General features: G+C 33.9%; 1 protein-coding gene across 5 annotated transcripts in view; it reads left to right on the top strand.

Annotated features, from left to right (window-relative positions):
• Positions 1–27,824, top strand: part of LOC129758691 (anion exchange protein 2) — a 194,886-nt gene that overhangs the window by 93,988 nt on the left and 73,074 nt on the right. Inside the window, exons 1-2 of one of the 5 annotated variants that reach the window (XM_055756273.1) lie at positions 10,375–10,463; positions 26,465–27,063. The exons of 3 other annotated variants lie outside the window; for them this stretch is intronic. The gene's annotated coding sequence lies outside the window, so the exon portion shown is untranslated. Of the gene's footprint in view, positions 1–10,374; positions 10,464–26,464; positions 27,064–27,824 lie in introns of those variants that run through there. One more of the 5 variants, XM_055756274.1, reaches the window with a different exon arrangement.

The following is a 27,824-nucleotide window of genomic DNA, read 5'->3' as shown; positions in this document are numbered from 1 at the left end:
ATACATTGGTCAATTAGCAACAACTGCTGGTGGAAATTCGAAGGGGTGAAATTTTAAATAGCCATCGATCTACAAGCGTTGGTCATCAACATGATCATTGATCCACGATTCATCGGTTGAGCACACGGCACGTATCAACCTCTGGTCGAAAGTCGACAGGTTGGTGCGTGAGTCAACGGCCAAGCATACGTCCTTATATCATCCTCTGGTCGAAGGTCGACAGGATACATGGATGCAAAATCGGCTGATTGCACCTACCGTTAGTTCCACCAACTGCACTGAAAGTTCCATCGTGGGTAAAGAGTTTCTGCTTCCAGCCAAAAGCACATCCCACGATCATCATGTCCATCATCACCTAAGAGAAAAATCAATGTTTTAATTTTTTTAATTTCTCGAATGTTTTGAAAACTTACTCACCACGCGAAATCGACACGGCCTATCGATTTCGGTTGCTGTTCGCCAGCCAGCAAAGGGCCCAGCAGCTGCGGGAAAACAAACTCGCCACCCAGCGGAGAGTGCTGATTGAAAACAGCAGCACCAGCGTCTGAGTATGAAGTATGAAGGAGAACAAAGTTATCTAGCAGCTACGATACGAATGTGAATTGTAATGCACGACTTACCTTAGCAATAATGTTTCCATATGGTGTATTTATACGTCGGCAATATACTTATTCCTGCGGTGAAAACGATTAGCTAAACTTCCAGATTTAACCAGTCAACAAGAACCACGATAAAAGATGTTTGTTTTGGTCGTCCAGTTCTTCATCGTCACTCACCCCACAGCATACGAGAGAAGAGAGCGAAAACGAATATGTCGAGCGAGAATTATCTGTAGTGTTAAGCAATCGATTCACGAGCGGTTGCTTTGACAAAAAACAATTAAAATTTAAATTGGATCGATTTATAAAAAGTGAAATTGAATTATATAATTGTAGTACGTAAGCACATATTTCAAATTGTTAGTTATAAGGTAATTATTGTAACGCTTATTTTGTTTCGAAACCCGTATGGTTTCAAGGGGGCCGGCATGTTGTGGAACGGTATTAATTTGTTGCTAGAAAACAAGAGCCACCCCAAGCGGCTAGATAGCTAGTGAGTTCTCTCCTGAGAACTCACTCTCAAATCACCGATCATATGATCTTGTTGAGTGAATCGAAGCATAAAAGCAATAAATAAAGTCAGTTCGCACCAACCTCCAACAAGACAACATCGCCTCCAAATTAATTCACCCCCGTCGGCTCGGTACAAGTTAAGTAGGGAATAAAAGTTGAACTTTCCCCAAATCGGTTCGGTGTTATTAGTATCGGAAGGAAATCATAATCTATCTGTGATAGATATCACAGATATTCCCTCCAGTGAAAGACGGAGGCAGTTGAGTAGCCTTTATTGCACCCAAATTAAAGAACTGTGGTGAAGAAGTTGTGCTGTTTTGAAGTGTTCCCCGGTCGTTCCCAAGAGTGTTAATTACAGTCCACTCTTTCGAACTTTTTACTTGGGACGATCCGGAACACTGGGAAATCCTCCAAAAAATCTGGTTTAAAAAAGGTGTTTCAAAATTTTGTTATTTTCAGAGAGATCTATATTAAACATCTGCTCAAAACACTCCAATTTTCAAACAAGGCTTCGGTGACAATTTAAAGATAGGACTGCACTCATTTTACCATAAAAAAGGAATGCCGAATTTTAATATTAATATTTCCCAGGATGATTTTTAGATTAACAAAATCTTAAGAAGTCTTTTTTTCTTAATATTGTCACATATCGACTTTCTCTAAATGAGAAAGAAAACTTCAAATGACCCGTTATTTAAACGTAAATCAATTTTTCACTTTCTTTGAAGATACCTTAATAAATAATCTTTTTTCTTCTTTTTCAGGTTTGTATTGACACTAATCGCAAACATCATATTCAAGGTTGGTTTTTACATTCTGGTTCAATTTGTTCGAAAACTTCTTTGAAAAGGAAAATAAGGTACAAAACAGTGTGAGGATAAAGTAGCTCGATGAGAGAAGTAAGAAAAGCATAAAATGGGCGAAGTCACTTAAAAGGCGACATTAATTCTTCCTAAACCGTGAGACGGAGCATCAGGCAACAGCAGGATTCAATAATGGTATCAAAATGGTGACGACACAGTTTCTCAGATCATGAGATAGTTTTTTTAAGTTTTTGATTGTCATAGAAAATTTAAAATATCGAGAAATAGATGTACAATGTTTTACATTTTTTGATGCAGTAAAAAAATTTACCCAGTATGACGGATTGGCTTAATGATACATATATCCTTCAAAATTTATATTGCTTTATCATCGTATATCACCAACAGTGTAAAAGTGTAAACATATTTTTCGGAAAATCGTAAAATTATTTTAAAGGAATATTTTTATTTTTCAGTTCCCGGTCTGAGCTATAATACATCAAAATGTACTTCAAAAATTAACCATTTCAATCTCGTTTCCATATGTTGGAATTAGATTGTTTTGCATCACGCGTTTGTTAATTTAAAAATTTCATTCATCCAAACATAAATTTTTATGATTTCAGCTAGTAGAATTTTTGGTAACATTTTTCACCCCTAAATGTAAGCAGCAACCTTATGCTTTTAGTTTGTAACATTTTTTACAGAAAAAGCTTCAAAACTTTTGATGTACAAACAAGCGGTATGATTATCTGTGGACATTATGTTTTAAGTAGTCATTGAAGTTGAAGAGTGTTGTATGATGCCCCAGTTAACGGTAACTTTTCCAGCCTCCAGCGTAAAAAAAACAGTTTTTTCAATGCCGGATTAAAGGGGGGGGGGCAATAGGGGCAATTGCCCTGCCCCCCCCCTCACCAAGCGAAAAAAAGTTTTAACATTACTTTAATCATACATAAAAAATAAACTAGTAAAGCGAAATGAAAACCTGAAATATAACAGCCAAAGAGCAAGGTTAACGAAAAAAATTCTGTGTTTTTGAGAAAAAAAATCGGTTTGTGATTCTGTGATTTTACCTCAAAATTCTGTGATGGTTTTCTGTGATGCTATTATATTGAAAATTCATGATAAGTTAGGTCTTTTCAACATTTAAGTTGGAAAAAATCAGTTACCATTACCAATCTTATCATACTTTTCTCATTCAAAAGAAGAAATATAAATTTTATTTTGGCCAAAGATATTATTATTTTGGAAATCCATTCAAAATTCAAAAATTCTGTGAAATCTGTGAATATTGCAAAATTCTGTGTTCTGTGAAACAGATTCTGTGCTGAAAATTTGCTCAAAATTCTGTGAAATTACAGCTTTTTCTGTGATTCCGGCAACCTAACCAAAGAGGCCCTTTGAAATAATATCTTGAATAGTTTTTCTAACATAAGTTAAGGGAGCCTCCTAGAGTAAGCATTGAAGGAGTTCCCCGTATTTTGCGGGCTGAGAATATTAAAATCTAACTCTAAGTATTGATTTCAAAATTTTCAACACAAAATCTATATAAATCTTTTGTGAACCGAATTATTTGATTATTAAAAAAAATAAAGAAAAATATTGGGAAAAACACCTCAAATTCTATATTTTTTTTTTCGAAACACGTTAGTCAGGGTGGTTCAAATCGTTTTACAAACTCCCAATTCAGATAAAGCAGAATAATAAAGGCGGTTCTGGTGATTCAAACATTAGGTTTTGTTTATGAAATATTCTCTTCACATTTAAAATATCTATCGATTTTTTCGGGGCTGGAGTATATTTTCTTTTATCTTTGTCAAAATTTAAACTAACAACAGGTCAGTTAGTATTTGGTAGAATATAAAAAAATAAACGTATCCAATTTTTATTTCATACAAACGTCTTGCACAATAAAAAGCTTAATTACGCTAACATAAAAATTTACATTTTTTTCGATAAATTTCATGAATATGAAATTTATGAATAGATGCATGTTTTCCTAATTTAAATAAAAGTCTTTGTAATAAACATTTCAGAATTTTACCCGGAAATATCCGGGCTGATGCCAGGTATTTTTCAAACTTTTCGCTTTACAATAATTATTATTGAACTTTACCTTTTTACTATAAATTCTAAACCCTTTACTATCCTTTTTTTTTTCAAAATATAATCTATAAAAAACTGTAGTTGCCTCAATTGGACCAATCAACAGTTTTGAGTTTCTCTATTGAATTTCCGTCCCAATTTCTGTCCGAGACTTGAATGAAATCTTGAATTCGAATTTAAACATTTTAACTGACTAAACTGATTTAACTGAAATTTTATCCTGTACTGAAATAAATATACTGAATTCAGCATATAATTTTCCAAATCATCATTCTCAAATTATTTTTATCATAAAAACGATCTCATTTTAAAGCTGCTAATATACCTGAATTTGTTTTTAATCTTATCATTTCCACATTCAAATCATTGAGATTTTCAAGTCTTGTGTTGTTTCTTCAGCAACTGAAGTTCGGTTTCATGTTTTTTTTTTTACTTTTGAGAACTCGAGATCTTTGTTTAAGGTACTAAACTTATTTGGATTCCTTATCTGACATTTTTAAATGATAACCGGTTCTTTGTTTTGAACATTTAATCTCCATTCTGATTTTTTTTTTTCAATCGATCAGTTTTGCATTTATACCTCTTAAGCTTTGAAGGCATTGAATGAAAATATTCTCTCATTTAGAATAAAAATTTGATTTTTTTTTCTTTTTTATCTGATGAGGATAATATTCAAAGAAATCTCATGAAAAGATTTTTTTTGTGTTTTAAAGATATTAAATTGCTATACACTGATTGAATTTTGGTTTCTTTGTTTTTTTTAAATTTAATTTGTATTTTGTTTCTTGAAACTTGATTGTAAATTAGTTTTTTGATTTGAGACACTGAATTTTGGTTCTGAACATAACCTGATTTTCAGTTTTGAATTCTTAAAGAGCGAACACGATATTATTGCGACACCGAAAATAGCATGCCAATTTTCTTATAATATTTAGAATCAAACCAAAATTTAAGGGTAGTTTTAAACATATATTAGCTGAGTCAAACCAACATAGTTCAGATCCATTTACATCCATCAGATTATTAACTGAAACTTGATCTCTAAATTTGTTTTTCAAGATCTGAAATTTATATTCTGTTTTTAAAGCTTCATAATGACTTAAATAATTTCAAAATTTGTGGAAGTTACGAACATGAATTTCTTAAAAGCTTGACGTTTGCCCTTGCCCCTCCGTGTAAGTTGACAGGAGGGAATATTGGTTTTGAACACTTTAAAAGTATACTAAAAATTTCTCATAAAAATTTTGCTTCCAATTGAATATCAGTTCTAAAGTCTCCCTTTACAAAAAAGAAGCGGGTCAAAAGTCTCTTTTATGCAGCCATGTAACACAAAAACACTTTTCATGTTAAGTACGTACTTAAATTGGTATGTAAGCAAAAAGTACGATGTTTTGTTCAGAATTATTTAAAATTAAAAGCTCTCATTTTCATTTCTAAATTCGTTTCAGTTGTGTATTTGGGCCGAAGTAGCCATTTTTAGATGAAAACCCATTTTTTATTTTCTTGTTACAGAGAAAAGTTGAACGTTTGAACATGCTCTAGTGTTTCTTGAATGAAAATTCTTTCGGAAAATGAATACTCTCACTTTTGGTCAATAAAAGTCAGTTCATTTCACTGACACCTTTAACTTATGAACACGTCAGTCCTATCTTATCTAATTTAAAAAAAGGCACTTGATCAGTTCATGTGTTGGATCGGTTTTTTTATCTTCTTTTTCAGTTTAGTACATTTTTACATGTTCTACAAAATGTTTCCGATCTACCTCTGTAGAAAACATCTTATTAATATTTCTTTAAATTTATGTTTTCGACCGTTATTGGTGTTTTATTGTAATATTGGCTATTTTTTGGTCTAGGGATTCAATCAAACAACTTAGTTTTTTAAATGCATTTCAAAAACTAAGTTGTTTGATTGAATCCCTAGACCAAAAAATAGCCAATATTACAATAAAATATTAATATTTCTGTTATCAATATGATTCAAAAATATCCTTGTAGGCAAAATGGTTTAAAAAATTGTATGTAAGTTCTTTACTTTCAGTATTTTCTTTTTTCAATTGTCCGCAAAGTGTCATATCATTATTTCATAAGCATCAGAACTAAATTGATATTTTTTAGACAACAAATGCTATATGGACAACAAATATGGAAGTATTTTTGCAAATCTTTCAATTGCTTTTGATTCGATTGATAAAATACCAATCCGTGTCACATCTAGGCGTCATTTATTTCCATGTGCTGTGTACAATTAAGCAAGAAAAAACATATCTAGGTTGCATATCGCCCCCACGTGCATAAGGAATATAGGTACTTGGTTGAGAAACAGGCGCCTAATTGTTAAATTTTTCCAGCGATCAATTAACAGTATGCTTTGGTTACTATCCACTTGTGACGACGTTTTCGTGACCATAGAGACAAAAAACAAACCTCTCAAAGAAAGGAAAATTTCTAAAAATGGATGCCATAACTTTATTTTGTCAAAAATAATGTATATTTTTATTCGATCGACAAAATGTTAATCTGGATCACATCTAGGCGTCATTCATAACCATGTGCTGTACAAATAAGCTAGGAATCAAGTAGAAAAAAAATCACATCAAGACTTCATATCGCCAACCCTTGCATTGAAAATATGCTTGGTTGAGAAATACGCACCAAAATGTTCCCACTGATCAGTATGCTATGTCATGGGTACTATCCTCTTGCAACGTATGCTTGCGACGCCTCGACCATGGAGACGAAAAACAAACCGCCCAAAGGAAAAAAAATCTCGAGAAAATGGATGTCATGACTTTAATTTGTTTCGAAAAAATACAAATTTTGTATGGGAGCCCCCCTTCCCTTAAGTCGGATGGGGTCTTAACTATTACAGAAACCATCTCCGGCCCCAAAAACCCTCAGATGCCAATTTTGACGATGATCGGTTCATTAGTTTCCGAGTCTATAGGGAACAGACAGACAAACATTCATTTTTATATATATATATAGATTTACTTCAAAAATCAAAAGAAAAGTTAATCGATGGAGCCTTGATTGTAAAATCAAAAATCAAAGTCTTTACAGTGCCATCCGGTACTAGTTTCTCAGTTTTGTTTTATATTTTCTTAACATGTCCTTCTCGTCTTTGACTGTTTTCTTGCTCTTCCGAAGTTCCCGCTTCATCATTAACCAGTATTGCTCCACCGGGCGCAGCTCCGGACAGTTTGGCTGATTCATGTCCTTTGGAACAAAATGGACAGAATAGGCCTCATACCTAAGGTTGCCAGATTGCCCGGTTTTATCCGGGTTTGCCCGGATATTTAATACAAAATTTGGGAACAGTCCGGCCTGGCCTGGTTGCCCGGATTTCATTGAATAATGCCCGGATTTTGCCGAGATTTATTCACTTTTTTTGGCAAATCAAACACAAAAAATAACAAACGCCTTTATACCACTCCAGGACACTTTTAGAATAGTGACATGATGCCAAATCTGGGCAGAATAGCGGAGCTTCGTCGTGTTGCTGCAAGAACGGCAAAAGGCGTTTGTCGAGGCACTCAGATTTGTAGATCTCGTCATTCACTGTGCCCTTTGCCACGAAAGGCTCACTCCTCAGTCCAAAAGAGCAGAAGGCTTGCTAAACGAGATATTTGGAGGCGGATTTCGACATATTCTTCTTCTTTAATTTATCGTCCACGTCGAACTTGCTCTTGCCGGTGAAAAACTCCAACCCCGGAATTTGCTTGAATTCGGCTTTTATATACGTTTCGTCGTTTATCACACAGCAGCCATATTTAGCCAGCATCTTCTCGTAGAGCTTCCGTTTTTAGCCGTCGATAAATGCCGCTCATCGCGGTTTGGGAAGTTCTGTACCTTGTATGCATGTATCCAGCTCTCTTCTTCGCATTCTGGACGTAGCTCTGCGACATGCCGATCTTTTTGGCCCAATCACGGCTTGAGACGTTGGGATTTGCTTTAATCATCTGCTTCACCTTTCCTTCTGTCTGTTTGATCTTCGGTCCCGGTTTTCTTCCAGCTCCTTTACCGTGGTCCAAAGCCAACCTCTTCTGGAACCGCTTCAAAACTCTGGAGACGGTTCAAGGGTGAATGTTCAACATTTTTCCCAACTGCCGGTGCGACAGGTCAGGAAATTTTGGGTGTTTGGAAAGAATTTGTTCTCTCGACTCGCTTTGGTTCACCTCCATTTTCGTTGAATCGAAAAACACGACTTCGAATTTGACAGCTTGTAAACAATACACATCAATGAGAATTTGATTGATTGAAATTTGATTCATTTTTACTCAATTGTAAAAAAGTTATGTCCTGTTTAATTTGTCGCGAAAATTTCGTGTTCGCCCTTTGAATTCTTTTATCCGTTTTTCTATGGAATTGGATTTAAACTATTTTGTATTATTTTTTTTCAATTTGTCTTATAAAGGCCCATTTACACTTCACGTGAAAATGAACGTGAAAATGAATGTGAAAATCAATAACTAAACAACGCGTCGAAACTAGGTTTTGTTACATAGTGGAATCGATGAGGAATGATTGAAAGATGAAATTTCAGCTGGACTCGTTCCTTTAAATCTGATAAAACTATTTTTATTCGGATTCCCCCGCCACGATGGAGGTCTAGAAGGTTTTAAGGAACAAGTCTGTCTGGAATTTCATCTTTCAATTATTCTCCATCGATTCCACCATGCTACTATACTACACATGCTAGATTTGTCGCATGTTTGAGTTATTGATAAAATAGGATTTTATCACGTTCATTTTCACTTGTACTGTAAACCCGGCCCTGAGCTTTTCCAATCATAATGGTAATGGCTCAAACCATCTGCCCTTCATTGGAGAAAACGTTCGTCGCCTTTTTTCAAAGATGCATTTTTGTTTTCGTTTTTGACGTTGAATAATTCAGTTATGACCCTGGCTTTAAAAATTGTAAACTTCTTGAAAACTTACGGCTTTTATTGGATTTATGTAGACTTAATGTCAATGAAGCTCAAAAACCTTAAGACCAGCTTCGGGATGTTACTTATAATGTTTCAAGCATTTGAGTGAGATAGCTTCTAACTGACATCGGGAAAAGTTATTTTGAGCTATTTGAAACAGTTTGTTCTTGGTGTAGGAATTTGCTTTTTGATACAGCTACTTATTTCTCGACCAAACTTTTCCAATGACTCTATGTAGCACCCTGTTATTATGTTTTTATTTTCATTCGTAATAGAATTATTTCTCAATTATATTTCTAAGTTTATGAGCCAAACTGTTCTTTTGACTAAACATGAAGAAGTTCTTAACATTGTTCTAAGAGCAAAATCTAACAAAAGTTTGAAACATCTGCTGGTTTCCCATTTCCAGGAACCACAATAAAAACAGTGGATTAATCCCGCTCTCCATGGAAACACATTCGAGAGAATTGTATCCTCTCAATCCGCTAATCAGCAGCCAGACCATGTGACCGCGTAAATTTGGAGCAGGAAATCTCGTGCTCCCCTCTTTTCCCGAAGGAAGGGAAAAGTTTTTCCTCCAGTTCATCCATCTCATTAGTAGCCAAATGGTCTGGTCAAGCAGCTCTTGCTTGCTGCCCTTAGCAATTAATCCGTCTGTAGGTAGCAGATGAAGGTGAAGTTCAATGTTTACCTTCTCTCATCAAAATAGAAGATTGGGAGCAATAAGTCTGGGGAAATTTATTTATCTCGGATTGGGAAGTTGATTCGATGGAGATAGGAACAGCCTACTAGATGTTTGTTAATGGTTATTATCCTTTCGGATTGGTTGGGATTTGGTTTTTAAAGTTGTTTCAGATCAAATTAAAATCGACCACACTCTTACTTGCATTTTGGTGAACATTGTCCTTCCAATTTATCTTTAAACTAAAAAATGGATTTTTAATTGATATATCAATTTTTGTCATTTGGAGTTTGTTTGAAAAGTTTTGTTATATTTTGCATGAGCAATTAAAAAAAACTTGAATCTTGGATACAGCACCTCACGAAAAGCTTAAGTCAGGCATTTGAAATTGTAAATGCATTCCGTTTATTTCCATATCGTGCTCTTCAATTAGGAAAGCATAACACGAACGGTAGAATCAAAACAAAAATCAAAAATCTAATTTTCCCCGGAAAATTATATCTCAAGAGAACACTGCATCTCTCTCCCGTTATCGTTAAAATCACGTGGAAAAGAGCTTCCCGTTATTCTCCTTCCCCAGAAAAACGAGAAAAACATCAAAAGAGAGCGAGAGGAAATCTTACAATCATTCCCGATTGGGGGCTGGCTGCCTGACTGGCTGGATATGCTGGAAAATGATTTTCCCTCCCAATTTCGGAGTCGCACGATTTCCGACGAACCCTGGCCTCAGATATGATTGAAACTTTGACCGGATTAGACATCTCGTCGTCGTCGTCGCGTTTCGGTGTTTTTCTAGGGGTCGCGTGAAAAAAAAATACTATTTTTTCTCAGTAAGTTTTCTTCTGCTGTTTTTCGAATAAGTTAAAACTTGGTCGAGGGGTTATTTGGTGAAAAAAGGAAAATAACGATTTCAAGCTCTCTGAAGAAAGTGAAAATTTTCATCTACTAGAGCAAATCGAAATCAGCTGTAGAGGTCATCGGATCAATTACAAATGTTGGTTCCCACGGTTCCTTGCTTCTAGTGTGCGAATTTTCCCACACCACTACCACCAGCAGAAGGAAGAGTGAAGAAGGGTCGTGCCAAAAATGTGTGACCTAGCCCTTGAGTAGCAGGAGCAAAAAAAGATTGAAATTTTCATTTCCCAAGTGCAAATTTGTCGTCAATCTTGAGTGTTTTTTTACTTAGGTACAAGGGAAAAGTAGGAGCCGAAAATGTGCATATCTATTTTTGATTGAAGCTCATCCATAGTGGATTTACTTTTGATGCCGCCAAAAGAAACGGGCCCTGGAAATTTTTCTGACCAGGCAGCGGATTTTGTGATAAATTTTTTATCTCACATGACCATTTTTGCGGAACGTTTTCCCCCCTGCTCAAGTGAACGATATACTGGATGAGTGGTGGTTCAAGGGATTAAGGATGAGGGGGGTTGGAGCTGGAGGTTATTTTATCTGCACCAATGAAAACTCGTTCACGGTTTGTTCCTTCTGACTTTAGAGAGCTCGTTTTGTCAATTAAAGACCTAGACAGCAGTTGACATATTCGTGTTTTTATAGACTTAATAGCTGTTATAAATATCCTTTGGATTAATCTAGAGTTAAATGAGTTAAGGCATGAAACCGATACCAAAAATTTTTGACGTTATATGTTACCCTTGAAAAAGTTTATGTTTAGATTTTATACTTTTTGATCATATGAAGATAATGGCTAAAAATCTTTACATTTCAATAACGACAGTATTGGTAACTGTTGATTTTGTCTCTTTATTCTGATAGACGCATTTTTATACATTAAAGTATTTTCATATGAAAGATAGGTTAGTAAGTAGTTAGTAAGGATAAGTATTGTTAAGAAAATGAGTCTATGCGAATTCCAAATCCGCGTAAAATTTTTAAGTAGAGACAGTGATTTGCTTTGAAACTTCAAACCTGATACCTGACACTTCAAATCTGAGATGTGACACCTCAGATTTGAGATCGGAGTCCTGAGACTTTAAACATCAGATATTAGAAATGATAGTACATGAGACCTGAAACCTAAGACATGAGGCATGAAGCTTAGACATGAGACATGAGACATGCAATTTGGGGAATTAAGTGCACATCATTTTCAGTGTGTTAAATATAGATCGAGCTGATACATCTTTTCTAAATGCTAACAATTGCTAATCACTGAAGCGACACTTGTTTTTATTTTTGAAGTTTTTACACCCATTGAAGAGGTTGCAAAAATCCAATTCCTGTTTAGCCTGTCTGTGTCGGATTTCTCTGAAATGTGCACTATACCATAGATGATATGATTGAAACACCACTAACACCTTCCAAGCAAAATGTTGCAGGACCACTACATTCAAGCAAAACAAGAAAAACATTTTATGGAAATTTCATCCCATTCGATAATTAATCCCCAAAAAATCAGTGAGAATCGAACTCACTGCTACATTTTCATCTCGGCTTGCCAGTCCGAAATCTTACCCAGTGCACCATCTGAGTCGAATAGCAAGCGAAAGTTTATTGTCATAGTCTTTCTGCCATCGTTGATTACCAGTGTTTGGCATCGCTAACAGAAAAATAAGTGCCGCTAATTAAATCACTAACTCAGTCAAAGTTAGCGATCGCGAATAAAACCTCTAAATACGCTGAAAAGTGTATCACTCAAACTTAACGCGCTAATCGCTAACCAAAAAACGTGACCCGGAAAATGATCCATATTTTTTTTTGTTGATTCCATATTTTTTGGACTTTCATCACCCATAAAACACCTGAAAAAATATACTTAAAGGGTGATACGGTCAAAATTTGGTCAAGGGAAAACGCGTTTTAATCGGTGAAATCGGTGGTCTTCTTAGGTTCCGATTGACAATAGCCCAGTATCTCTCAATTGAGCGGAGCTCTGGCGTGTTGGGAGGGTTCTTGTCCTTGGGTACCACCTGCACGTTGTTGGCGGCGTACCACTCCATGGCCTTTTTACCGTAATGGCAAGATGCCAAGTCCGGCCAAAACAGTACGGAACAACCGTGTTTTTTCAGGAAAGGCAGCAGACGCTTATTCAAACACTCTTTCACGTAAATTTCTTGGTTGACAGTCCCGGAAGCTATGAAAATGCTGCTTTTCAAGCCACAGGTACAGATGGCTTGCCAAACCAGATATTTCTTCGCGAACTTTGACAGTTTCATGTGCTTGAAAATATCTGCTACCTTTCCCCTTTCTTTTGCCGTATAAAACTCCTTTCCCGGAAGCTGCTTGTAGTCGGCTTTGACGTAGGTTTCGTCGTCCATTACCACGCAGTCAAACTTCGTCAGCATCGTCGTGTGCAGCTTCCGGGATCGCGCTTTGGCCGTCGTATTTTGTTTATCATCGCGATTTGGAGTCACTAGCTTTTTGTAAGTCGATAGTCCGGCTCGTTTTTTGGCTCGATGCACGGTTGTAGACGATACACCCAGCTTATTTGCGGCATCTCGGAGAGCGAGGTTAGGGTTTCGCTTGAAACTACCAGCAACTCTCTTTGTCGTCTCAGCGGCTTCCGGTTTTCGATTTCCCCCCAACCCAGACTTCCTGGTTGTCGACAAACGTTTTCCAAACACTTTAATTACATTTGTAACGGTTGATTAGGCACCTTTTAGCGATTTTGCCAGCTTTGCGTGCGAGTATCTCGGATTTTCGCGATGCGCGAGCAAAATTTTTATACGCTGCTCTTTTTCCTTGGACGGCATTTTGACAGCTGAAGAGTGAATTCCAAAATCAAAATAGGAGCAACATTCTACACACACAAACACCTTCAAAATGGGGGGTGTTCAGGTTTTTTCAAATGCAAAATTGAAAGAAATACGTCAAGTTGATATTGACCAAATTTTGACCGTATCACTCTTTAGTTAGTTCAAACACACAAAAATATCGATTATTCATAGCACGAATTATGGTTCAAAATTTGGTTCAAATACTTTACGCAGTTTCGATTTTTTTGTGTCCAGTCCAATGCTAAACCTTTTCCCAGTTTTCACCTTCTTCAAATTTGCGTGATAGATGTCTACTTCTTATGATAGGAGCATTGTCAAACGCAGATCTGTTCTATTCGAGCTTGAATCCTTTCGCTTAAATCGAAGGCTTAAAGAACTGTTTCCTGACAAGTGAACTGAGAAGATTTTGGGTCATTTTCAAATTTCTCCAACCATAAGGTTCAAAACGCTTTCTTTTGGTTCAAAATACATCCATGATGTTTTGAGTTTAATTGATCTGCCTTCAATTTCTTTCAACAGGCTTAAACTTGATTATCTGATGTGGTCTCCGAAAAAGTTGTTCAGCAAAAAATTTCCTTTGCAAAATTTACAAATTTGCACAAAAATGAACACTCTGTTCCAGAGTTAAAAGAAAAATCATGTTCGTTTTAATTATTTGAGAACACATATTCAGAATGGATATTAGGTGTTCAAAACACAGTCAGATCAGTTATCATTTAATAAAATTTGATATAAATCCAAAGAAGTTTACCTTAAATATTGATGTCGAGTTCTCTCTCTCACAATAACACACAGAATCACACAAAACAATTTGCAAATCAATTAAGAGAATAATTTAATGATGAAAACATTTTGAGAAAGATCAATAGGAAAATAATATGCTGAATACAAAATATTTACTTAAGCAGAGGCTAATTTTGAAATAGAGTTCCTTGAATTCAATTTGTATAAAACTTCCGTTGAATCACTTAGAAAAGCTTAAATATGAATTTCAAATCTAGGACTGAAACTGGAATAAAAATAATGATTCAATAGAGAAACTCAGTTTTAGCGATTGGTCCAATTTAAACTTATCTTAAGTTTTTTTTTTAATTGGTATTCGGGAAAACAGTGAACATGAATTAAGCATTATTCATACCTTTAGTTGCCAGATTGTCCGGTTTATCAGGATTTGACCGGATATTTATTACAAAATTTGGGAATAGTCCGTCCTGGCCCGGTTGCCTGGATTTCATTGAAAAATGCCCGGATTTTGTCCGGATTTATTCACTTCATTTGAAAAAACAAAAAAAAAAAATAATTCTGTTGTAATTTTTTTTAAATTTATGCCTGCAAAAAATGATTATGGAAGCTTAAAATACGATTTATAATCCGTCGATGAGTTTTGATCAAAATAATTTTTTTTTATTTTTTTTAATTGATTTTTGTTGAGTAATTTCTGAATTTTGATCAAATTAATTAGCATCCCAGATTGCCTGTAAGCATAAAAAAACTCAAAATTTCAAATGATATCCGATGTTTTTTTTTAATTTTCATATTTTTTTCTTAATTTTAGATCACAGGTGGCCAAGATTTTCTTCCAAAATACCCTTATTTTGAATCTAGCGGACAGTACAAAATTAATTTCTTTTTAAAAAATTTACATCATAGATCCGACTGTGGGCTCATTTTGTATATAGAAGGAAAACATGTTTGAGTATATTTGAGAGTCTTAAGGATTCAGCCATGGTTAAGATATTGCACAGCGTTTACTCGGATATTGCCCGGATAAAATTCTGGAAAGTTTATTAAAAAGTCTTTTAGTCAATTCAACCAATTATGACCCTATCCATAAATTGCATATCTAAAAACTTCTCACAACTGATCCAAAAGTTTAAAATTAAAGAAATATACCTTGTTATTTTGCAAGAGGTTTCTACCTAATGAAAATATGAGATGTTTTTCTTTAATCTGTACTGCAAACCTTGTTTTAAAAATTGATAACTACTTAAATTAAATCAAAATTCGACCATGCAAATAAAATGTTATTCCAACCGCCGCACAGTGTGGCAGACCTGACCAATCGATGGTCGAAACCTCGTAACTTATTCAAATCAGATCCTACTGGTTTGAAGTCTTCTGAAAAGTTGTCATCTGTTCAAAACCTTTAATTTGATGTAACTTTTTTATCTAGATGTTGTGAAATTTAATCTAGATAACTTTGTTTAGCTGATTTTCCTAATTACCCTGGAAGCTACTCAGTCGATCGGCGTGAAAATTTTCATGTAAGGGTTTTTAGGACCGTTAGAAAGGTGAATGGTGTTTTGAGATTCCTCCCCTTACAAGAATGGGGGGCTCTCATACAATTGTTACCTGAAGATCTGCACAGCTCTTGAATTAATAATGCGAATGATTCCAAATTTGTCAAGAGAGGAATGCATGTTATTTTAACGCTAGTTTGAGACCCATCTATTTTCTGGAAGAAAAAGATTTCATAGAAATGGTACAAAATTTCAACATTTCTATAAACTAATCAAGCAACCACAAAAGATCTAACAACTGGTAGGAACTTGAATCAAGCAAATTGAACCAAAATTGGCCTCTGACGATTTCGAGGTACAACAAATCGTTTATTATGATGGCTAAAACTCATTCCATCTATGAAACGAATGCTTCAGCTCAGTAACAGAACAAATGGTCGGGGTTCGACGAGATCGAACTGAACGTCATCAGCATTTTTCTGAGTCATTTGACTTTAATGTACAAATATTTTCAAATACAGACGAAATAAGTAAAACTTAAAAACCAGAATCAGTAGTTTATAATCCAAGGAACGCATTCCAGAAAATAATTTTAGATGTTTCGGTTTCACATGAGAATAACATGAGTTTTAAAATCTGCAGTTCAAAAGTATCCTCATGGCGTTCAATTCGGTCTGGTCGAATGCAGGCCAAATAAGTTCTGATAAATAAGCCATAAACTCATATTGGTACCTTATATAAGTAGCTAATGAATCAAGTAGGCTGTTGCTTAATATTACAGCACTAAAACATGGTTGCATTGATTTTGCTTTAATATCCATTTTGTGTGTAAATAGTTTCTATTTTATTTTTGAGTAAAACTACAAGATCTAGTTTTTTCCCTTTTAAACGAATTTTGTTGAGACATTTTCTAGAAAAAATAAGTTGAATAAAAAATTAATTTATTTAACAGATACTAAGCATCTGAACGAAAAGCATTTGAGAATTTTATAGAAAGTTTATATTTCAAAGAATCTTATCTGCTTATCTGTAGATAAAAAAAAAATAAAAACAGAAATAGTACCTACTATCAAAATTATTTTCAAAATTATATTGAGTTAAAGTTTTTCTGGCAAAAACATTATCAAAAGCAACCCTAAAAGTACGAAAATGTTCTAAAAACATGTTTCATTAAAACGTGAGTAACTTTTGAATCAGCAAAAAGTGGCAATTAGTTTTTGTTTTGTTGGATAGCTAAGACTTCCATTTAAATATTGGAGTAGGAATTAGTGTGGGCTCTCGTGAGTTAACATGTTTTCCAGATGTCCGAATATGACGAAAATTCGTAATTTTTAATTTTTTTCAATTCTTCAACCTTAAATAAATTAATGTAATACCGTAAAACGAGGTAAGATTGATTACTTTTTTCTATATTTCTCGATTATTTGTTTTCTTTTAAGGGGAATGTGGCATGTTTCATATTTTTAAAACCAGTACTGGACCCCTGTGAACGTAAAACATGGTTGCAGAAATTTATTAGACTACTTTAAATTAGATTTAAAAATCGATTTCGTCTTTGTATAGAATTTGATGCTTTGGGGTAACATTGGTCAGTCTCTATTTTGACGGTTTTAACGAGATCATAAAGGATACAAAACACCTTCATATTATTTACAAATGTTAGTAATTGATAAACTAAGGCATTTTTTGTGTTTAAGCCGAATAACAATTAAAATCGAAAGATGGACAATGATGCTGCATGAATTAAAGTGCTTAATTTTGTAACATTACTTATAAAATTTTAACTACAAAAAAAAAATGAAATTTTGCCTTCATTAAATTCTTTAGGCCCTCGCACTATTCCCCTTTAATTTTTTCCTTCAAACTTTACCATTTGATAGGGTTTCTAGTTTTTTGTGCTAGACCGGCTTACTCTTGGAAAACATCGTTATTCTTTAAATATCAATAATTTGACTTCAAAATACAACAAAAACTACAAATACAACCAAAACTATACATTTATAAAAGAAAAAAGTTGAACTGAAGTCACCTAAATCAATCTGCTGCTTCTGAATGCTTTGATTTCATCAGAAAGAGTGTTTGTTTGCGAGCCTTCGAAAAAAAGATTTTTCAAGATTTTGAAATAATATTACATTACTTACATTTGAAATTTTCAAAAACAAACCAAGTTTTCCCAATTTGAAACTTAATATGTAGGCTTTTAAACGTGGAAAAGAGTTTTAAGGTAAGTAACTTTAGACTTACTTATTGATGATTATGTGGAAAAATTTCATGTTGATAAAGCTACCCTGGTGATCAATGATACCCCGTTTTACGGTACCTAATATTCTGAACACATCCATGTTTTTATTTTTTTTTTATTTCTTTAAGAAATAAAATTTTAATGGGGTGTTGAAGATATTTTTTGTTTTTGCGATAAAATGCAACAGCATCAAACCCCAACTTCACCTATTTATAAAATTGTATGAAACAAGGAATTTTTAGATATGTATGACAGATTGGGATTGATGTAATGTCCAGTTTCTAAGAAGCATAAATTTATGATGAATTTGCAAAATTTACAAAAAGGGGTTTTGGCCAAGCATTCATAGTTCCTGCCCCACTACTGTGAGCCGTAAAACCTGCACTTTTTTTCAATTTTGCTGGTTTAATTCATATTATTCAAAAACCAGAAAAATCAAATTGGGTTCAACTGCTTCAAGCAAGTCTTATCTAAATTGTTTTTATTTGAGAGTTCGAAAAACGACTTAAACGCTGCTGACGTGTTAGAGTTTGTCCTCACTTTTTTCTTGATTTTTTTTAATTCCTGGATTCTGCTTTGATTTGTCCGGATTACGTGTCGAAAAATTCAAAATCAAATACCTAGATTTTGGCAGACTTTGAAAAAAAAATTGTCGCAATTTGCTCAGTCCGTGCAGTAAATGCGGTAAAAATTATGCAATGCTTATTCTAGGGGGGCCTTTGACATATTTGTGAGGCCCGAAATATCAAAGCTTTAAAAACTTGACAATAAATTTCTATTGAAATCACATGATTGAAATCATAAAGTTGGTGAATTCATTTATTTTGATTAATGAAAATTGGTTCAGTAGTTACAGCTCTCAGACCTGACATTCCTTAACTTTCGACCCTGGATCACAGACAAACTTGAGCCTTCAAGTATTAAAGAATACTAGAACAACAATCCTGCATTAGAAAGATTTGTCATTTAAACCAAACCATTCCAACCATAGTTTAAGATTTAAGAAACGTGTGCCTTGAATCATTTGCATGACTAAGAGTCTTAGAATTCTTTACTGATAAATAGTAAAAATAATCTCACACGAGAAACCACAAAGAGAACTTCAAAAGTACCCTATAAAATCATGAGAAACCAGATCACTTTAAAACAAAATTGTAGAAACATCTTGAAAAAAGCCAGAAAAAACAATCATGTGCATTTGCATTGTTTCGCTGGAAATAATTGGACCATCATCCCTTCTTACCAATGGTTTTAAAGTAATAAAAAACAAGCGTGGCATAACAACAGTGGACAAATTTACTTTTTTAACCAAAAATCGGCAGAAACCGTTATTCTCCCCTGTCTTACATTTTGATATCGATTGAATAGGTAATAATTGAAACATTCTACTTTTTTTTAAAGACAGTTTATGCCGAATTTGATAAGAAGAAATATTTTCAAATATCATGTTCAGGACAAGCATGAGACTAGTTTTCCATCGATAACTAGGTAATTATTGATCAATTGTCTATTTTTGCCTGCTGCATTTATCTCATACTAATTGGAGACACTCTAGTGAATTTTAAATTCTTTTGGAAACTGTGAGAGTTAAATCATCAATAGTATAATAAACATTTCTACCATGGTATTCCATCAACTGGAAATAAAAATTACCATCACGTTCGTAGGAAAGATGAACTTCACACCATACCCAGATTCCTGGGGCCCACTTGAACAGAAAAATTGTAAAGCGTTTTTCGTGAATGTCGTTTTATTTGAAATAATTAATGTAATTTCAGTCGAATTTCGACAGGACCGAACGGGGAAAACCTCAAACAAAAAAAAGGTGTTTGTCCTGATTTACGTCCTTTTCTTTTCCAAGTCTAGAAAACATCACTGAAGGCGAGATTGAGAAAAGGGTCACGCGCCCAGCTGATACGTTTTTCGGAGTTATTTTTCCCTATTCGTTCCTAGAAGGATGGATATATGTTTGTGTAACCTAACAACTGTTTCGGGCTTGAACGAATTCGTTCGTTTGGTAGGTTAATTGATTTGATATAGAAGGATTTTGTGTTGGATTTTCGTGAAGCTATTTCTTCTTGCATTTTTGGCAAAATAAATCCAAACCAAACGAAGCGGGATTGATTTGTTATGGAGTCAAACAAGCATACAGATCTGAGGGGTTTTCTTTGCTCGATCGAGTGGAAGCACTTTTTTGACATTGGCTACTCAATCTGAGTCTCAATGGCAGGGATTCTTAAAGGTTAATGGGACCGATTTTTCGAGTGTAAATTTTCTGCAATCACTTAAAGTGAATTTAAATTTGAAATACATCCTCTGAATTGGAAATGAAAATAACCACGTAGCAAAGGAATTTCATAATATTAAAGTCCCTTGAGGAAAAAGTTCTTCTGTGTCATTTCCTCCTAGCCGATGAGCCGTGTGAAAAAAGTCATCACAGTACGAATACGAACGTTTGAAAGCGGAAGGAAAAATGAATCAGAAAAAGCCGGAATTTCATTTTCCCATGGCTTTTCAAGAATCCATCAAGCGGAACAATGCTGAACCTGTGCTGAAAGCGGTTGTCACAAAGTTTTTTCTTACCTACCCGTCTACCTAATTGTGAAAAGTTACTGGTAGAGCTTATGAAAGGCCATTCATGGTTCAACTGACAAATTTGAATCCAGGCTGCTAATAGGACTACGGGTATTGAGTTGAAAGATTAAAACTTTTTTTTCCAAATATACTAAATTATAAAAATAATAAATATCACACTATTATTCTTTTACTCCATTCATTCGCAAACGAAATCAGATGTTGCTCAGTTGGCGAGTCAGTTGTCTTCTAAGCCGATGTCCGCGAGTTCGAGCCCAAGAGTAAACATCGAACACAGATGTACCGGAAAAGTTTTCAAAAACTGTGCGCCAATGTTTTGAAGACTACAAGTTTCTATCAGCTATTCATTGAACAAAAATCAAAAGGTGCCAATTGAGGTATCTTGAGCTTGAGGAATTTAGAGGGAAAAAGCCATTAAAACTGCAAGATACATCGGATTGAAACTTCAGCTTATCTAACTGCCTATAGTTCTCTGTTCTTGAAATATTATAACTGAAAAATCTTAATTTCGAATATTTTTTTTATAAACCTTCAAGGAGCACATTCTTACATAATTAAACAAGCAACCTAAAATTTCATCGGTGGGAATTCTAAAGTTTATAACAAAAATATGCTCATATGATTATGATCTTAGTTTTATCTTGCTTTTTCACATGAAATAAGAAATCTTCATGAATTATTCACAAGTCATTCAAACACTACCATTTTGCAAATCAGAGCTTGTGGGGAATCGTGGGCCACATAATGTGAGGGATCTTGGGCCACCTTTATTGTGGTGTTTCTATACACATTCATACTGTAAAGAATTCTTATGCAAATGAAGAGTTTTTGGAAAAAATTCGTTCAATTTTATTCAATGCGATAGATTCGAACATGAATATTATATGAGGAATTATGCCATAACGTTCGCGAGCCAAGTTTTTGAAACTTTGCTATCATATCGTGTTGGTTCGTGTTCGTTCACAAAAAAAATACCCAACTCTCTTGTTTATTTCATCACCTGAAACTGCTTCAAAATAACTTAAATTACAGTTTTGGGTCAACTCATAAGCTTTGCATGTTATCTGGTTATTTGAATTTGGTGACCCACGATTCCCCATCATTTTTCCCAAATAAAAAAAACTGTTTTAAAAAAAAAACAATCCGAACTCGAAGAAATAATTTATTTAAAAATTTCGAAAATTGCCTAATGATACGTTAGAAATGAAGAAAACCACACCATTTATTAATTTCATTATATCTTTTATAATAAAGTAGTTATGGAGCGAAGAAAAAAAGAGACCCATAATACCCACTCTCTCCTAGTATATTTTCACCCCTTAATCTATGCAGCACCTTTATACTTTTTCTTTAAAAACAGTTTTAACAAAAAAATGTGAAATTAAATTTGAACAAAACCAAAAATTACTACAATTAGTGATCTATGCGTAATGATATCATAAATATTTTTTAAACATTAAATTTTCAAACGTATTCATTCGTTTTTTTTTTCATTAAAAATCAAGTTTGTTGCAACTTACCCCTTTTTTAGTAGGGTTAAAATCGTATGTTTTTGTAAATTTAAAAATAACTGGTGAAATCAATAATTTTTCTGACTAAGTCTGTTTGATATCTCATCAACCTTAAAACTTTTGAAGTATAAACGGTATGACATTAACAAGGACATTAAGTTTTAAGAAGCAATAGAAGTTGAAAAGTGTTGCTTAATGCCCAGTTGATGGTACTGCAGATTTTTTGTAAAAAAAATCAAAATTAGAAGTATATTAAATGATTTAAATAACATAAAAAATCAATGCCTAAAATCTGAAAATTTGTTCAGAAGAACTTTTATTGAGAGCTCAGAATGATGAGAATTAAAAATACAATTAATATCTTTTCCACATGAATTTATAAAAAAAAATCTTCAGTTTGAGAAGTTGAATAATTTAAAACTATCTTTAATTGCAAACTTTAAATTTGGCAAAGTGTACCCTTTATTCTGTGACATTTTCGCATATTAAATTTAAAAAAAATTAAATAGAAACTTTTGAAAATACATCCTAAATCTATCAAATGATGATAAGAATTGGTGTAAAGAATCCTTTATTAACAAAATAGGAAATATACTTTCATCGATGGTTAAAATTTGCGTCGAAAATTGGTGAAATTAGCTTAAGATTGCCAGAAAGTCTCCCGCACGGATCCAGGCCAGGGAAATCCTGGCTATTTTATTGAAAACCCCTATTATGTGTGTTATGAGTCAATTTGGTTGAATAATTCTACTGAATCAATGCAATCGAAAGATTACCTTTAATCCCTTTAAGTACCGTGGTTAGATTAAAAGGAATCTTACGATTGCTTTGATTCATTTAAAATCGGACAAAATTCTGGCATTCTATTTCCAAGCTTTTAAACCAAAATCCTGTTGCCTGGAAAATTAAAATAAATTCAAAACTATTCAACTTAAATTTAAAAAAATCTTTGAATCATTATTTTTTACCGAAAAACATAACCAGATTTTAAATTGTATTTCAGGCTCCCGAAAAATCGTTTACTTTTAATAAATCTAGCATGGAAAATTTCATTTTTTAGCGTAAAAATTTAAAATTATAACGATGCAATTTGAATTTTATGTTTGATTTTCCAAAAAATAAATGGGAATGAATCCGAACCTTTACCAATTTTTTTAACTAAAAATCGGAACAGGGCCTGGTAAACCCGGATAATTTAACCTGCTTAATTTTGTTTATTTGATTTGAAAATACAATAAGATTTTTTTAACAACGACTTTAATTTCGAAAAAAAAGTTTCTATAAATAAATCCAATTTTCAAAAGTAAAAGATCAAAATTTTAAAATCGTGTCAAATCGAGTTTATGTATACTCGATCCTAGATTTCAGTTGAAATTTTGGTTCTTGGAAAACTGAAATATTAATAATTTAAACAATACGCCAAAACATAAGAAATTTCCTGCGATTTCTTTATGAGAAGATACATGTTATTACTTTTCTTAAAAAAACAACTCCTTTGGATGGTTTTTTTAAATAAGTTTTTAAAAAGACAAAACTAGCCAAATGAACTCAATTTTTTTTTTGTAAATTTCAGCTAGGTTATGCAAACGAACTGACTTTGGTTAAATTTTAAAATGAAACTGGCAATCAGAATTATAAGCCTGAGAACTCTTACATTTTAAATTCCTTACCGAAATTGTCATCTTGATAATTTTATTCAAATTGTGGAACTCATTCACGAGCTGAATCCGAATCAGCATTTGAAAATTACATAATTCTAAATTTGTATTGTCAATCTATTCTGGAATTTCAATGCGTTTTCTTGAACGTACATAAAACGATTTCTGGATTTAGAAATATGAGCCAAGAATAGAAACCAGTAAATCCATAATAATAATTCGAATGTTTTATGTTTCAATAATTATAATTATTATAATAATTATTCTCTATTTCGATTATGTTTTTCTAATCCTACTTGCAAATCTAAATAAATAAAAAAAATTAAATGATGAATCTGTAGCGCCATTTGGAAGCTTTGTTATTTTTGAATTTTGTATGAGAATAAAATGAATGAATCTCGAATCTTAATATGATACAAACATTCAGAATGATTTCTAAGTTTTTTTTCTCAAATTTGAAAAAAAATCAACTCAATGTAAAAAATAAGCATGAGCTTCGAAAAAATAGATTCAAATTTTGAAGGAAATGTTAAACCAAATTTAACAACGATTTCGAACACAGCTTTTTATTTCAATCTAAAATCAAAAATGGTTAACTGGATTCATAATCCAATAATATGAAAACACAAATACAATTTCGATTTGGATTGTATGGAACCAGAATCTCTGAAATGAGTTAAATCTTATTTCAAATCTAATATTAGGAATTTAATTGAATTGAATCAATAAGTTAAAAATTTTTGAAAAATAGTAGCTGAACTCTGAACCTGGGATTAGTTTTTATTGAATAACCTTTCTCCATCATCAATATATGATTAAGAATTACATATTTTGAGTATAGAGTAGAATGCCTCGCATTCTTTTGATGGACCCTCATAAGGGGGAGGGGTTGGTTAAGGGGGGTTGGTTAAGGGGGGTTGGCTCAAAAATGCGCTTTTATTTTTTTTATTCTTGCAACCAAAAATAAATCATTTGAGTTAGTTTCATTGGAATAATCTAGAACGGTTTCCCGGAGTCAAAAAAACAAAATAATAATAATCTGCTGATGTGTTTCGATGTGAAAAGCACAATTTTTGAGTGATTTTCTGCTTAACTTTTTTTAAATCAATCCATGTTTTTGTCCCAGATATTGTCCGGATTTTGAGTTTAAAATTTTGAAATCAAATGGTCCGGATTTGGCTGGCCTGGAGACGTGAGGGAAAATTCTTGCTACCTTATTAAAAACGGTTGGATAGATGTACTTTAGACTAGTTCACTTTTCGGCTTTTTTCGCAGATCAAAGCATGATATGGGTTGTTCCTCATTTATTTTCAAGTATTTATGAACTAATCTCTGTTCTGCGTTATGAGTTTTTGTGAAAAAAGTTAATTTTTCTTGAAAATTTTCTCATGAGAGTTCTAGCAAGCTGCTGTTTAAGATAATCGTTCAAAACAAACCGAAAAAAATTCATAAACCACCAACTTGTACAGAAATTTTACTTACAAGTTGAAAGTTTAAAATCTGCAGTAAATCCGAAAAAAATATTTTTCACAAATTTATTTCTTGTTTGGATAGTCTTGTTTAAAACCATTATTTTGATGTTTAAAATGTAATTATCGCTAGAATAGGAACTAAGTAATTCATATATTTATGCATTCGTTTTTAAATCATAATTGTGTTCCTATTCAAGTTTTAGCTTCATGCAACCTGAAAAAAATACTGAATGGAAAATATTTTATCAATTCAAATTTGTTGCAAACATCTGTTAATAACTTGACCGCTATATATCCAAAAGAAAGGTAATTTAAAGGGCTAGATTTACAAGAAAAGCTTTTCTGATTTACTGTAGATTTTTAGATTTGTAGATTGCGCAGAACAGAGATGAGTTCAAAAGATTTCAAATTTGGCAGAAATACTTGAAAATACATGAGAAACAACCCATATGAGTCCGGCTTTGATCTGCGAAAAAAGCCGGAAAGTGAACTTGTCTTATGTGCATTGATTGTACATTTGATATTGAACTTATGAATTTTCTAGTCAACTTTTTATTTATCTTTCCCTAATTTAAGAAACAGTTTATGATAATTACTTTCAAATTCATTTAAAAAAAATTCCCCTCCTCTATTCAACCAAGTAAAGAAAGCTTTCAGTTCGATCGATAATCCATCATTATTTGCAAAGTAGTTTACGTTATTAAATGCAAATCATTCCCCTTTCCGTGGCCGTGCACGCCATCATCTAATTTTTGCATTGATGAAAACAACAATAAAGGCCAGTGGAGCGGAAGGAAATTTGACACCATAAAACACCCTAGGACGGGTCGTTTTCACATATTTTGATTTAGATTTACACACTGAATATAGTGGAAGGCTTCATGTTCAAAGGTGGCTCCAGAGAGTGTCATAGAGAAATTAATTGATTGCCATAGAATTCATTATCTAGTCCTAGCATAAGTTACCAAATATGAAATTGAATAACAAACAAAATGCTCAATTAACAATTTTTAACATTTACCTACCTATTATCGGCTCTTCTCAGCTAGTTGGATAAATTGTTAATAGCCGATGTCCCTGAATCAACTGGTATGGCTGACTGGAGTTTCGCTTTGCAACGTCGAAGCAATTATCTATTAGTCAAATCGTTTAAGCTTGCAAAAGAAAACAAATTGAGCTTTTTGATAGATTATTTGAATTTTGAAAATTTTTGATTTTAATATTTTAAGACTTAATTGAAAATAAAAAAGAACGACGTACTTTAGTTGACTGACATTGGATCGACCGAAGGAAAAGTCCGCAAAAGTGGTCATGTGAGAATCAAATTAGCAAGTTGGGTCGTAAAGTGATTATTACACCATCTTTCTCTCACTCTTCAGCAACGACAAGTTTAAAGCTACTAGCACGAGAAATTTTTCCAACGGAAAACAGTAAACTACTTTTACGAGCCAAGTGGAGACATCTGTCGAAAATGAGACGAAGAAAAAAATAGCTCAGCTCGGATTGCATTGTGTTGTGTTACAACGAAGCGAAGCGTCTTGCAGCCACACGCTGTAGATGATCCTGTTAATTGCTCAAGTGCTCTTAAGTATCAATCGCTGATATGATACTGAAGAAGTTTGTGATGTAATAAGACAATGGCGCTGGCAATGAAGTGAATTGTCAATAACGAATATGAAGTTGTGCCACCACGCTTTCGGTGAATGTACAAAAGGATGAAAGAAAAAAAATAGGTACCTACCTACCTAAGGAGTGTCGCTCTCATTAGCATAATTTCAAAGAGCTCTCCACTTGATTGGATCTCTTATAAGTGATAAGTGGGATAAAGAAAGGCGCCACCTCGTTGTGCAGTTGATAGAAACCGGAGAAGAAAACTATTTCAACAAGTTCAAGGTGCCAAGTGTTTCTCAAGGAAATACCGTCCAGTGTAATCCCGATTGGTGTTTTTGGTTCTGCGGAGCTCTGAAGCTCTGAAACGGTAATGCCTCACACGGCTACCACCTCTTTCGATAGAACACCATCTACAGTCACAACTCTCCATCACAGTCATTCAGACTCCAACTGTCACCGGTTGTTTCATCAAAACCAAAGCCAAAGCCAGCCTAAGGGACCCCAGAAGCGCCACTCGGCAACTTCGGCCGTGGTCAGCTTCCGGTCATGCCAGCAACAGCAACAGTCAACATACTTTCACAATCCCGCCTATCAAGATGCTTCCTCATACAGTCCTCCGCTTTCGAGCACCCATCACATCTTTCTGCATGACTACTCTCACGTTCATCATCATCATCATCATCAACATCACGCCCAGAAAGATCTGCAGGCGACGTCATTGGGTGCCGCAGCCGAGGGGTCTTTGGGCGGAGATCGGCGGATCCCCCGAACCCGGGGACTGTTCCGGCGAGTGACCCGGAAGGTCATCGAGTGGATCCGCGGTTCGTTCGTGCCGGGACTGAGCAAGGTTACTAGCCCTCCCCCTTTTTTAACGATTGGCTGTTTGAGTAATTGGTGTTGTAACGTATCGATGTCCTTCCCTAGTTTAAATTCAAAATTAACCTCAATTCTAGCGGTGTTTTAACATAATTTTTGTTATACATTTTTCTAAATTTCCAGTCCTACAATACATGAACTGTTTATGATTTGAATAAATTGACTGTCTTACCAGAAGTGGCTCCATAGAGTAATGTTAGGTGAAAAATTACTAAAAGTTAATGCTTTTCATAAAAAATGGTACTACTAATG

The sequence above is a fragment of the Uranotaenia lowii genome, chromosome 3 (assembly GCF_029784155.1).
Source record: "Uranotaenia lowii strain MFRU-FL chromosome 3, ASM2978415v1, whole genome shotgun sequence".
Taxonomy (NCBI): Eukaryota; Metazoa; Arthropoda; class Insecta; order Diptera; family Culicidae; genus Uranotaenia; species Uranotaenia lowii.
Note: the sequence above shows the minus strand (reverse complement) of the source record. Positions and strands in the feature narration are given on the sequence as shown.